The sequence below is a fragment of the Cucumis melo genome, chromosome 4 (genome assembly GCF_025177605.1).
Source record: "Cucumis melo cultivar AY chromosome 4, USDA_Cmelo_AY_1.0, whole genome shotgun sequence".
Lineage (NCBI taxonomy): Eukaryota > Viridiplantae > Streptophyta > Magnoliopsida > Cucurbitales > Cucurbitaceae > Cucumis > Cucumis melo.
The window spans coordinates 17,942,510-17,955,613 of record NC_066860.1 but is presented as its reverse complement, the minus strand read 5'-3'; the positions used below and the strand labels follow the sequence as shown (position 1 = coordinate 17,955,613).

The 13,104-nt window shown below is 36.6% G+C and overlaps 1 protein-coding gene across 7 annotated transcripts in view; it reads left to right on the top strand.

The window, feature by feature from the left end:
• The first annotated feature begins 8,256 nt into the window (after nucleotides 1-8,256).
• LOC127148779 (uncharacterized) overlaps nucleotides 8,257-13,104 on the top strand; it is a 115,978-nt gene continuing 111,130 nt past the window's right edge. For 2 of the 7 annotated variants that reach the window (XM_051083075.1, XM_051083074.1), the window contains exons 1-3: nucleotides 8,796-9,040; nucleotides 9,147-9,231; nucleotides 9,318-9,417. The gene's annotated coding sequence lies outside the window, so the exon portion shown is untranslated. Of the gene's footprint in view, nucleotides 8,589-8,795; nucleotides 9,041-9,139; nucleotides 9,418-9,663; nucleotides 9,714-10,517; nucleotides 10,863-13,104 lie in introns of those variants that run through there. The other 5 variants (XR_007819867.1, XM_051083077.1, XR_007819868.1 and 2 more) reach the window with 5 other exon arrangements.

Below are 13,104 nucleotides of genomic sequence, written 5' to 3'. Positions count from 1 at the left end.
CTACGTCAATAAAACAATACTTTTTGTTGTCAAACATAAATCACAAGCCTATCTAACCTATTGCTTCTTGGAGATTAACATAGAATTATATGATACCTATTATACGTTAATCTAAAACAAGGAATTGCACAATCAAGCATTGGTTGTCAATCAATAACAAGAAAATGTAATTTGTAAGAATCAATAAATCATGAGTAGTAAAACCCATAGACATTGAAATATCAATCATACTATCAAAATTTTCAAACATAAAATACAATGGGTTCCTCCAAAATTCTCAAAAAAAAAAAAAATCAAAGATATTATCTTCTAATAATGGTGGAAAAGATAGGTCTGCCATCGTTTTAGGCCTTACTACAGAGAATAAATTAAAGAAAACCCAAAAACTAATGTTGAAAATGGATAAAGGTGGAAAAATGAAGAAAGCGAGTGTGTCACACCTCGTCCCACACACGCCCTTGCTTGCCATGCGAGACGGAATATGACTTGAATATTCTGACGTGTTAGATGCCAAAACACTCAGTCTTGAGATCATTAAACTTTATTTTTTTAATCACCTAGTCTCTTAAACTAAATTTAGAAAATATACTTTTAGGCGATATGAACAATTAACACAAAGAAGTAATATAATTCTACTCTTATTAACATAAAAGGAGGCATTCTACAATACTTTACACAATTAAGCAAAAATGCAAAATACAACACTTAAACTTTAAAAGCAAAATGCCTAATAACCTTCTTGTCCAGTCATCTCCTCACCCTTTTTTTACTTGGCCTAAACACCTAATTTGTGGAAGATAAAACTTTTAAACCTAAGTCAACAAACTTAGTGAGGTTTTAAGAAATCCTTTTGTAAGATCATTTCATATATTAAGCATTAAATTGCATGAAATCACCTTTTCATATAAACATATTGTTTTGCAATACAAATCACATAAGTTCACCATTTGACATAAACACACATTAGTCAACAATCATTCCTTTCTCTAAGGATCTCGAATCATTTGTTACGCTAGGTTTCATTACTTTGCGTTTAGACTACTGTGTTAATAACATTCGAGAATATCTTGATTCATCCTTGTTGCTCAGGCAGAGACATAATGCACATCTTTTATAAATTGTCCCGCCTCACATCACCATGCACGTCTTTTATACATGACTGCCTTTACTCTTTATGTGCACATAACAGTCAGCTTATTGTTAGAAACTAGACTTATGATTTGAACGTCATTTCATAAATATTGATACATTTAAAATATACTTTGAAACATAAAAAAACTGTTCATATAAATCTATTTTAGAAAATTTCTTATTGAAATCATCATTTTAAATCATCAAATGTTTAAGAAAGAAACACTGCAACAAAGTGACTTTCTATAGCATCAATTTATAGCATGGGTTTATTTATGCTATAGAAAAAAAATTGGCGGTGGCTCAAAAATGAAAAATGGGCGCTAAAATAGAAAAGCAAATTTGCTGGACGAAATTTCAGTTTCCTCTCTTTCCCATAACAAATTTCATATCTTCCTACTGCAATTATTCTTCCTCCCAAAATCTTAGATTTTCGTTTCTCCCATCTCTCTTTGTAAAGTGTTCAATCAAATCCTCTAGGCTGCCCTCTTCGTTTTTTCTTCTTCCTTTATCTTCACCCCATCACAGCATCATCTAAATTTTGTTACATTTCCCACGAAATCAAAGAAGTAAAAAATCTATCTTTATCCCTTGTTATCTCGCCCTTGCATCTCTCACCCTCACTCTAACTACGATCGCCATCCTTCAACTACCAACCACTGCCGAGTCAAACAAACCTTGTTAGTCAAGTTGCATCCCTTTCAAGAATGATCAGGATAGGTTATGAATCACAGGCGTAAGACATCCACATCCACAAATATACTGTTTGAGGCGAAAGGCTCAACAACCTGAGGATCAAGGGCTCAACCCCAGAGAACGGAAAAAGGAGAAAGCTACGCTATCCCATCGATCCCTTGCCCCAATTCTTGTGGAAGTTTTGTCTTTCTTTGTCTTGGTCCTCCTAGTTTCGGATGTGTGGTGGTAAGGCATTCATCAGCTTTGAGAAGGCAGGTTTCTCCTCATCCTAGACACGAGTTATCCCATCTTCGAATTACTCTTCAAGGGATTCCATGGTAAAAGAACCATTTTGGATCTATATTAGATTTCAAAGACCCTGTTCGTTGCTTCAACCCTAAGCCGCCTCCATTAGATGCCTTTCTCTTTAAGAGTCTGTCGAACCAATGCCACCTAAGATTGTTATCAGTGAGTTATTAGTCTTATTTCCTTTATTAGTTCGACTGTCTCTCGATCGATTCTCTTTCATTCAAATCCTTCTACCTCACTTTATCTCTTTCTTTTGGGCAGAGTTTACTGACCGCTACATCACACTTTTATGGACGTGACTACAATAACCAGATCTTCTTCCTCCAGTCAGTAACTTTTCTTTGTTCAGTATGGTACTGTCGAAATTTGGAGTTTCTCCCATTTATTTTTGTTCATACACAACAAGAAATTTGGCCTTTAATGTCGGTTGGAAACCTACATCTTTGCAAGCGTTATTAAAGGCCTCTAATGTCGGTTGGGCTTTAATGTCGGTTTATAATCGACATTAAAGGCCTCTTTAATATCGGTTCAAAACCGACATTAAAGGCCTTCAATGTCGGTTATAAACTGACATCTTTGATGGTGTTATTGAACAGCTTTAATGTTGGTTGACCTTTAATGTCGGTTTAGAACCGACATTAAAGATGCCTTTAATGTTGTTTCTAAACTGACATCTTTAATGTTTCTAAACTGACATCTTTAATGTCTCTTTAATGTTAATTTAGAAACGACATCTTTGTCTTGTCCAAGACTTGTTTTTTCAAATTTATTTTTATTAAATTGTTTCATTATTGTCCATTTTTTTATAGACTGATATTGGGTTCATGTAGATAAATATTTTTTTCTCACGCCAATAAATCAATGAAATTAATATTATTTTAGAAACTGTAATATTTGTCTTTTACATTTGTATTTTAGAAACTATAATATTTGTATTTATATCTATATATATTCTACAACAATACATGAAAAAAGATCCTAATACAAGACTTAAATAATTAGAAATCTTAAACGCTTTATCAGCTTTCAACCTTCAATAATCGCCTAGCCATCTACACAATCGCTTAGCTCTCAACTCGATATGACTTCAATCATTCCACAAACAAAATCTAAATAAACCATTTAATCTTTAAAATTCTACTCAGGTAGCTTTGAAAAAAAATGGCATCTTTGTACCCTTGAATCGCAATGCACATGAGGAACCTTAATTTGCTTTTGGGAAGGTTCATAATAATCATTAACACAAACAATTTATACCCTTCAATCAAAATGCACATGAGGAACCTTTCTGCAAAACCCACATTTTCTGTAACGTCCCGATACTTCGAGGTAAATTTTTATCTTTTATGTAATTTTTTCGAAAATTTAAAATTTTTGAGTGAATTCTTGGTTGTTTTTGAAGAGGGGAGAAAAAAAAAAGAAATTTAGGGATATGAATTTCTTTAAATTTAATATTGTGTAAATTAATATAATAATAATATAATATTAATTATATTATTATTATTATTATTATTATTTATTATTATTATTATTATTATTATTATTATGTAATATTAATACTATTATTAAGATTATTATTTAATGTTATTATTATTATTATTTAATAGTAATATTATTATTATTTAATAATATTATTATTTAATATTATTATTATTATTTAATATTATTATTAATTGTATTATCTTTATTATTATTTTTATTTATTTTTATTTAATATATATATATATATATAATAATAATTTTTTTTTAAAAAAAAAAACCCTAAAGGAGCGCGCGCCCCTCCATCCACTTCATCTTCTTCTTCATCGTCTCCCACACGCGAAGCCGCCGCCGCCTCGCAACCATCCCCCTTCCGTTCGCGCACGTCTCCACCTCCATCCCCGTCTCCGACCTCCTCTTTGTCACCAGCTCGGTAGTACTTCACCGTCCGCATGAACGCTTTCTCCTTCATCCAACCGACCACACATCATCGACGGAAAACCACCCAACTGCAGCCGTCTCCGGCCGTCCTTCTTCTGCGTTCTGCGTGCGCGGTCAGCCATCGGCCGTCTCTACCTTGGTTGTGCAGCGTCGGCCGTCGTACATCTTGCATCGACGTAAGTAACCGGGCAAATCTTCTTTGCCATCGCCGCCGTGTGGTGTGGAATTTAAATCGACTCCAAGTCGATTGAGTGGAGCCGAGCTGCCATCCTTGCCTGAGCCGAACCGAGCCACGAGCCGGGAGTTCAGCCAAGCTGAGCCACGAGCCGAGAGTCATGACAAGCCGAGCCGTAATCCGAGCCGAGCCGCGAGTTGAGCCGAGCTGAGCCACAAAGTCGAGCCAAGCAACGATCCAGGCCGAGCCGCAAGCTGATCCAAGCCGAGCTGAGCCGCGAACTGACCAACCCAAGCCGCGAGCCGAGCCGAGCCGATCACCTCCAAGCCAAGCCGAGCTTTCCATTCACCGAGCCACCTAAGCCTTCTTACCTCTACTTCGGGTCACGGTGAGTCTTCGGTAAGGATTATTTGGTAATTTACCCAATGTTGCTATAACTGATTCGAGTTTGAATATTGGAGTAAGACATAGTCCTATCCATCGTTCCTTAAAGGTATTAGAGAGTTGACGCTCAAGTTCTCGGGTTCCGCGGCAGGCTTATTTGGAGATAGCTCTCCTTTTCTCGGGTAAGTCAACGGATGTTGCTTAGGACCATTTAAAATGACTTTTACTAGTATCATTGTTGAAAACCCTTGTGATTTCGTTTAGGTAGATCCGTTGAGCGTGGACTCGATCGAGGGGTATAACCAAGTATCAGGTAAGGGATTTCCTACTACTGGACCTCGGGTCGAGGCTGGAAACGTAGTAATCCACAGGGGATTATATGTTAGAAACTGTACTGAATGAATTGATGCACGTTTGACTAATACATATCAGGTAAGGGATTTCCTACTACTGGACCTCGGGTAGCGCGACCGCTAGTTGTAGCTTGTGTGCCATCGTGTGAAATGAGTTGTTTACGAATAGACACCGATGCCCGAATTACTGGTACCAGAGGACGCACCAGACGTTATTACTGGTACGATTCTTATTTGTAATGTACCTGCAGATGTTTTATTTGATCCAGGTGCTACGCATTCCTTTGTTTCTAGTATATTTCTGACTAAGTTGAATAGGATGCTAGAGCCTTTATCTGAGGGGTTAGCTATATACACTCCAGTTGGTGACGTTTTACTTGTTAATGAGGTGTTACGTAATTGTGAAGTTTTAGTAGAAGGTATCAGTTTGCTAGTGGACTTGCTACCACTAGAGTTGCAGAGGTTAGATGTAATTTTGGGAATGAATTTCTTATTTGCTCATTATGCATCTATGGATTGCCATAGGAAGGAAGTGGTTTTCAGAAAACCAGGCTTTGCTGAAGTGGTTTTTAGAGGCATGAGGAAGGCCGTTTCTAGAAGTTTAATCTCAGTTTTGAAAGCTGAGAAATTACTGAGGAAGGGTTGCAAAGCGTTTCTTGCACACAACGTAGTAGTGCAGAGAGAAAAACTAAAGCCAGAAGATGTTCCTGTGGTGAAAGAGTTTCTTGATGTATTTCCAGATGATCTATCAGGTTTGCCACCTGATAGAGAGATTGAGTTCACCATTGAATTATTACCAGGAACAGCACCTATTTCACAGGCCCCGTATAGAATGGCTCCAAGCGAGCTAAAAGAATTGAAGATGCAGTTACAAGAACTAGTTGACAAGGGATACATCAGGCCTAGTGTTTCGCCGTGGGGAGCACCAGTGCTTTTTGTGAAAAAGAAAGATGGTACCCTCAGATTATATATTGACTATAGACAGTTAAACAAGGTTACAATACGTAACAAGTATCCTTTACCACGCATCGATGACTTATTTGATCAACTAAGGGGAGCAGCGTTGTTCTCTAAGATTGACTTAAGGTCAGGATACCACCAGTTGAAGGTTAGAGAATCAGATATTGCTAAGACAGCATTTAGAACGAGGTATGGGCATTATGAGTTTCGAGTTATGCCATTCGGTTTAACGAATGCGCCAGCGGTTTTCATGGATCTCATGAACAGGATCTTCCATCGGTATTTAGATCAGTTTGTGATTGTGTTCATTGATGATATATTAGTTTACTAAGTTGACAGAGAATCTCATGAGGAACATCTGAGGATTGTTCTACAGACTCTACGTGAAAAACAGTTATACGCTAAGTTCAGCTAATGTGAGTTCTGGTTGGAACAAGTAATATTTTTGGGGCATGTAGTTTAAGCAAAAGGAGTTAGTGTCGATCCACAAAAAGTAGAAGCGGTTGTCAATTGGGAAAGACCAATTAGTGCGACAGAAGTACGTAGTTTCCTGGGTTTGGCAGGATACTATAGGCGTTTTATTGAGGATTTCTCTCGATTGGCATTGCCTTTGACCGCTTTGACAAGGAAGAATGTTAAGTTTGAGTGGTCAGATAAATGCGAGCAAAGTTTTCAGGAATTGAAGAAAAGACTAGTTACAGCACCTATTTTGGCACTTCCTGTAACAGGGAAGGACTATGTGATTTATTGTGATGCTTCAAGGCTAGGATTAGGTTGTGTGCTTATGCAAGATGGGAATGTAATAGCTTATGCTTCAAGGCAGTTGAAGGAGCATGAGTGTAATTACCTTACCCATGATCTTGAGCTAGCAGCAGTTGTTTTAGCACTAAAAATCTGGAGACACTATTTGTTCGGGGAAAAGTGCCATATTTTCACAGATCATAAAAGTCTGAAGTATATTTTTGATCAAAAAGAGCTAAATCTGAGATAAAGGCGATGGCTAGAACTAATTAAAGATTATGATTGTACTATAGAGTATCATCCAGGTAAGGCCAACGTAGTAGCAGATGCATTAAGTAGGAAGTCAAGACTTCCGAAGAGTGCCTTGTGTGGTATTCGAGTAGCTTTGTTGAATGAGTTAAGAGGTTCCAAGGCAGTAGTAACTACAGAGGATTCAGGAAGTCTCTTAGCTCAATTTCAGGTTCGGTCTTCTCTAGTAACTGAGATTGTAAGAAGACAGTCAGAAGACAGTAATTTACAGAAGAAGTTTGAGAAATCCAAGAAAGGCTTAGAGGTGGAGTTTGAGCTGAGAATAGATGGAGCCATTGTTAAACAAGGAAGATTATGTGTTCCGAATATCAGTGAGCTTAAGAATGCTATTCTAGAAGAAGCTCACAGTTCAGCTTACGCTATGCATCCAGGTAGCACCAAGATGTACATAACTTTAAAGAAGACTTATTGGTGGTCTGGAATGAAGCAAGAGATAGCTGAATATGTTGATAGATGTTTGATTTGTCACAGGTTAAACCAGTAAGACAGAGGCCAGGAGGATTTCTTAATCCTTTGCCAGTGCCAGAGTGGAAATGGGAGCATATTACTATGGATTTTCTATTTGGATTACCTCGTACATCCAGTGGACATGATGGTATATGGGTAATAGTAGACAGACTCACCAAGACGACACGATTTATACCGATTAAAATGACATCTACGTTAGACCAACTAGCGAGATTATATGTTGATAAGATTGTGAGTCAGTATGGAGTACCAGTGTCCATAGTTTCAGATAGGGATCCGAGGTTTACTTCTAAATTTTGGCCTAGTTTACAGAAAGTAATGGGAAGAGGGCTAAAGTTTAGTACATCATTTCATCCCCAAATAGATGGTCAGTCCGAGAGGACCATCCAAACTTTAGAGGACATGTTGAGAGCATGTGTCCTACAACTTAAAGGAAGTTGGGATACCCACTTGCCACTTATGGAGTTTGCTTATAATAATAACTATCAGTCTAGTATCGGTATGGCACCATATGAAGCCTTATACGGGAGACCATGCAGAACTCCTGTGTGCTGGAATGAAGTGGGAGAGCGGAAGTTAGTAGGTCCTGAGTTGGTTCAGATTACGACAAACAATATTAAGTTGACCAGAGAAAATCGGAGGAAAGCCCAAGATCGACAGAAAAGTTATGCGGATAAGCGACGAAGAAACCTAGAATTCCAAGTTGGAGATCAAGATTTCTTGAAATTATCTCCATGGCGAGGTGTTATTCGTTTCGGAAAAAAAGGTAAGTTAAGTCCTAGATATATTGGGCCATATCAGATAACGGAACGAGTGGGACCAGCGGCGTATAGACTTGAGTTGCCAATAGAACTTGCACGAATACATGATGTTTTCCATGTATCCATGTTAAGAAAATATATACCAGATCCATCGCATGTGTTGCAAGATCAACCAGTTGAATTAAAAGAAGATTTGAGTTATGTTGAAGAACCAGTTCAGATTCTCGACAGAAAGGAACAAGTTTTGAGAAACAAAACGATTCCACTCATAAAGGTTTTGTGGAGACATCATGGAGCGAAGGAGGCAACTTGGGAACCAGAATATCAGATGAAGAAGAGCTATCCGATACTTTTCAGTTAAGGACATTCTAAATTTCGAGGACGAAATTTTCTAAAGGGAAGGTAAGTTGTAAACCCGATATTTTCTTGGTTTAATTTCTTTAAATGTGGAAAAAAAAAGAAAAAGAAAATGGAAATTAAGTGTAAATATAAATATATATATTTATATATTAAATAGTTTTATTAAATTAATTAAAGAAAAGAAAGAAAAGAAAGGACAAAAAGAAGAAAAGGAGAAGAAAATTTCATTCTCTTTTCTTCTTCTTCTTCTCTTCCCTTCACCGCCAAGATTTTGAAGACATCCAAGTTCCCTTTATTTTTTTTTCTTTTTCCTTCTTCAATTTGCAGAGAACTTCTAAGAGAGAGTTTGGAAGAAGAAGAGAAATTTTACTAGAATTTTTAGGTTGAAGAAGAGGAGGAGAACTCAAGCAAAGTGTATCAATGGCTGAATTTTAGTTCATTCTGCACATCACTGGTTTTTAATTCGGTTTGAACTCTTCAAAAGGAATTAAGAGGTGAGATTTACATTTACTGAAAGTTAGCTCATTTTTAAACAAACTTTATGAAGAACGTTGGAACAAATTCGGATATTCATTTGGTGCTTTTTGATGAAGAAAACAGGGCAGTTGGTTTTCACTCGAAATCAGAAGGTCTCTGGTTTTTCTTGTATTTCAGAGTGTATCGGTGAAGTTAGAATCTCTATTTGGTATGGTTGGAAAGCTTATTCAATTTACTACAACTTTCATGAAGAAATTGTAAACCAAAAACGACTAAACATTGGTTAAATTGTAGGAACAAGTTAAAGAGGTCGTGTGCGCGCGATTCTGGAAGTGGTTCTGTTTTGACGGTTATATGTGTTTATGCACGGGGAATCAGATTTATATGTCTTCAGGTAAGTTTTAGAGGATCTCAAAATGAAGAGTTTTATATAAATAACACTCATTTTGGTTAAGTATTGTGAAAGTTATAGTCCTTTGAAGTTTATGTTAGAAATCTGGAAATTTTAGAGAATTGTTGAAATAGGATTTTATTTCTTAAGCTTTATTTTCGTGAGCGTCATCTTTGGTGCGACATGTTATGTATATCTTTAGGAAACCAGAATGTTTAGGGTTTTAATACTCGGTTGGGTTGTTGGCAGGCCGAGAAGAATTAAACCGAGCTTATAGACCAAGGATCTAGCCCAAGACTGTGAGTGACAAAACCAACTTTGAAATATTTTCCATAACTGTTATTATGATTGAATGCGATAAATGTTTATTTACGAAGCCATGAAAGGTATTTGAATTTCATGACTATTTTCAAGTATACATTTGGAGACTAGATTTCTTAAAGAAATTTATGCTAGCACGTAGATATTAAATGTTTGGAAAGTATTTAAACCACAATATTTTAAGCAAAGCATGAATTAGTATGAAGTTTTGTTTTAAGAACTACAATTTTCCACGAAAGAGCTGAGTAAAGTCCGAGCTTTGTGTAAAATTTATAAGCAGGCATGTTTTAATATTTTATGATGATTTATGAAATTTTCATTAACTACATGACTGAGATCTTGAGCCTGAGGCTAGAGATTACCGTGTGCACACTGGTTAGATTTCGTTGTTGATGTTGAGTGTACTCCGTAACAACGATGCTGTCGTGAGTGCTGGGCGGGCCCCACTACGACAAAGACGATGGGAGTGCTGGGCGGGCCCCACTACATCGTAGTGCTTGTAAACGTTGTTGTACTAAGTGTACCCTACACAACGTAGATTCGTCATGTTATTTAAAATGCTTCGATATACTTGATATGCCTTGCTAGATTTCAATGATGAACATGCTGAGTATTTAAGGAAGCTATTCTTACTATTACACATTTACATTTACGACTTGTATAAACAGATTTATATGTGTAAAGTTTTCACGTGCTCTTATCTTTAAATTCATAGTTTTAAACTGAGTCACTCACTGAGCTTCATAGCTCACCCTTTCCAAAATGTTTTACCCATTTTCCAGGTAGAGATCGAGTTCTCGGTGCCTGATAGACTGCCTTAGTCTGCGGAAGCTTCATTATCGATTGCCAGTACGTGTTTTGAGTTGGGCATAAAGTCTGTTGTGTTGTGATGTATTCACACCCTTGTATGTTATAGATACTCCACAGTTTGTATTAGCTTTAGGAGCTGTAGTTGTGTAAATTTTGTTGGTTATATTTTGATTAAGGTGTCTTTAGGTTTACTCGTGAAATCGGTAAATTTTGAGGTACACTTCATGTATGTGTTTGACTAGCTGTGTTTGACTAGCCTAGGATCCGCTGTGTTTTGTGGCATGTACAATAGTTTATATACTAGATTGGCAAGTTCATCACATGAAAGTTTTAAGCAGAGTCAACAGATACAGGTACAGAAAAGCGTTGTTCGTCGGCTTCACGCCATCTTTCGGTCTAAGGTAGCAGGTAGTCCGGGAGGGGGTGTGACATTAATAGACCAAACGGTGCCCGTCAGAAACTAACCACAAAAATAGTCCTTAATTCAAGACAAAGACAAATAAAATCTAAAATATCAACATTGCTTGTTTTTCAATTATTCATTTTCAACATAATCTCAAGTGGACACAACAAAAAAATGATTCCAGTTTTCAACATGCCTTATAGAGGTTTACTATACTACAACCATGCCTTATATTGAACTAAGAAGAGTTGAATCACATCAGTACCTTGAAATGTTGGCGGCAAGGACCCTGGTGTGAGTGCTTCAAATTCAACAGAATCGATCTTAAATTTGGGAATTTGCTCTGCAAGTATAGGTTAGGTAATATTTCTTGTTGTTTTGCATATTGCCTGTGTCAAGAAAAAACAGAAAAAAAAATTCTGAACAAATGCAACATGACAGGTGGAGTTAACATAGTTAACCAACAAAAAAAGTTGATAGAATGACTTAAGAATGGATATTGCTGATGAAACAGATAAACCTTATCAAGATAGGGCCACATATATTCAATAATCATAAGAAAGTGTAATACAAAAAAAATAAACAATATGGAAAGTACTTACATTATCAACGACCTTATTTTGGATCGAGAATGCTTTATCACAAGTTAAGGTATGTTGAGTGTTGACATCTTTTCTAGAACTTTTATACTTTATTTCTTTAGGATATAGCTCCAAGACATGGACACCTTTTAGACATTAAAATATCCTATTATGAAAAGTTAAAAACTTAGATGGAATAAATTTCCAAGTTCAAAAATTAATTTAGATGATAAACTAGTTTCTGTACTCTTTTCAAGTGTAGTTTCTTTTAGAATAATTGGGATAAAAAAGATGCTAATCATAGACCTCAACTGGACATTCTTATTAAGAAATTAGTAATGCTTTTAAAGGTCGAAGATTCATCGATTCATAATGCTATTTTAGCAATATTATTAACAAAAGTAATCAAATTTGGCCTTTAAAATTCTCAGCATCACATTGGTTGCACCAAAAATAAGTAAAATTTGAATCTAAAGGCATAGCTTGATTGGACTGAAGCACTTTTTTAAACAAAGCATCACAACGGTTCTTAGCCATCAAAATGATAAAGAAAAAAAATACAAAATAAAATATTAGTTGAAAAAGGAGATTCATTCTATCAATTATCTTAAAGAAGAGAAACCCTGGAGGACACTGGGCATACATATATATTAAAGAACCAAAAAAAGACAAACAAAAACAAAAAAAGGAAGCATTTTCATTGAGAAACTGAAAGGGAATTTACAAACGCTGTAAAATCAATGCCTTCATTTCCATAACCTTATATACCTATGGCTTATGCTTTTTACTTTGTTTGGGCGCATGGCAGAGTAGCCTCTTGTTCATTCATCTCGTTCATGGTTGTAACGACCCAACTCCTTATACTGAGTCGAAGTCATTACTAAATGTAAATAACATAATTAAAGTTATAAAGTTTGGCTAAAACGAACAAAACCCCAAAATTTTATTTATTTAAAAACCAAATCAGGGTAATGTGCGAAATGTAAACAAATATTAAAATCATACTCGGGCTCTATCTACTTTTAAAGAAACGAAAAAGTAAATAAAGAATAATAAAAACTCAAGTACTAAAAGTTTAAATGGGGTGTAAAGCGGAAGCAGAAATCCCTATGGCTTGCCACGATCACTTCTGGTCGCTCGCCAGCTTGCCCTTGCCCTTACTCTTACCTCTGCCCCTACCTGAAAAATATGACATGGAAAGAGTGAGTACAAAATACTCAGTAAGGGACCCACTACTAATCCCACTAGGTGCCTGTTAACTTTCTATTAGAGTCCTGAAAATGGTACCCAATAACTGACATGTTCCCGAACACGTGCAACATGCGCTCCCGTAGGAACAGAATTTTGTCTTCGGTGTCCCGAGGGAGCACCTAAGACATACTGGTCTGTAGCGAACCCGGAGGAAACACTAAGACAATCGGGCTGCGAGGATCCCGTCGAATCATTCGAATAATATCTATATCCATGCCAGACTGGCGGTCCCGTCGAACTACGCAGTCCTAAATATGTGGTGATCCCAAAGGACATCCATGCAGGTACGACTCTAATAGGCTAAGCTAACAGGTACCTTAACCA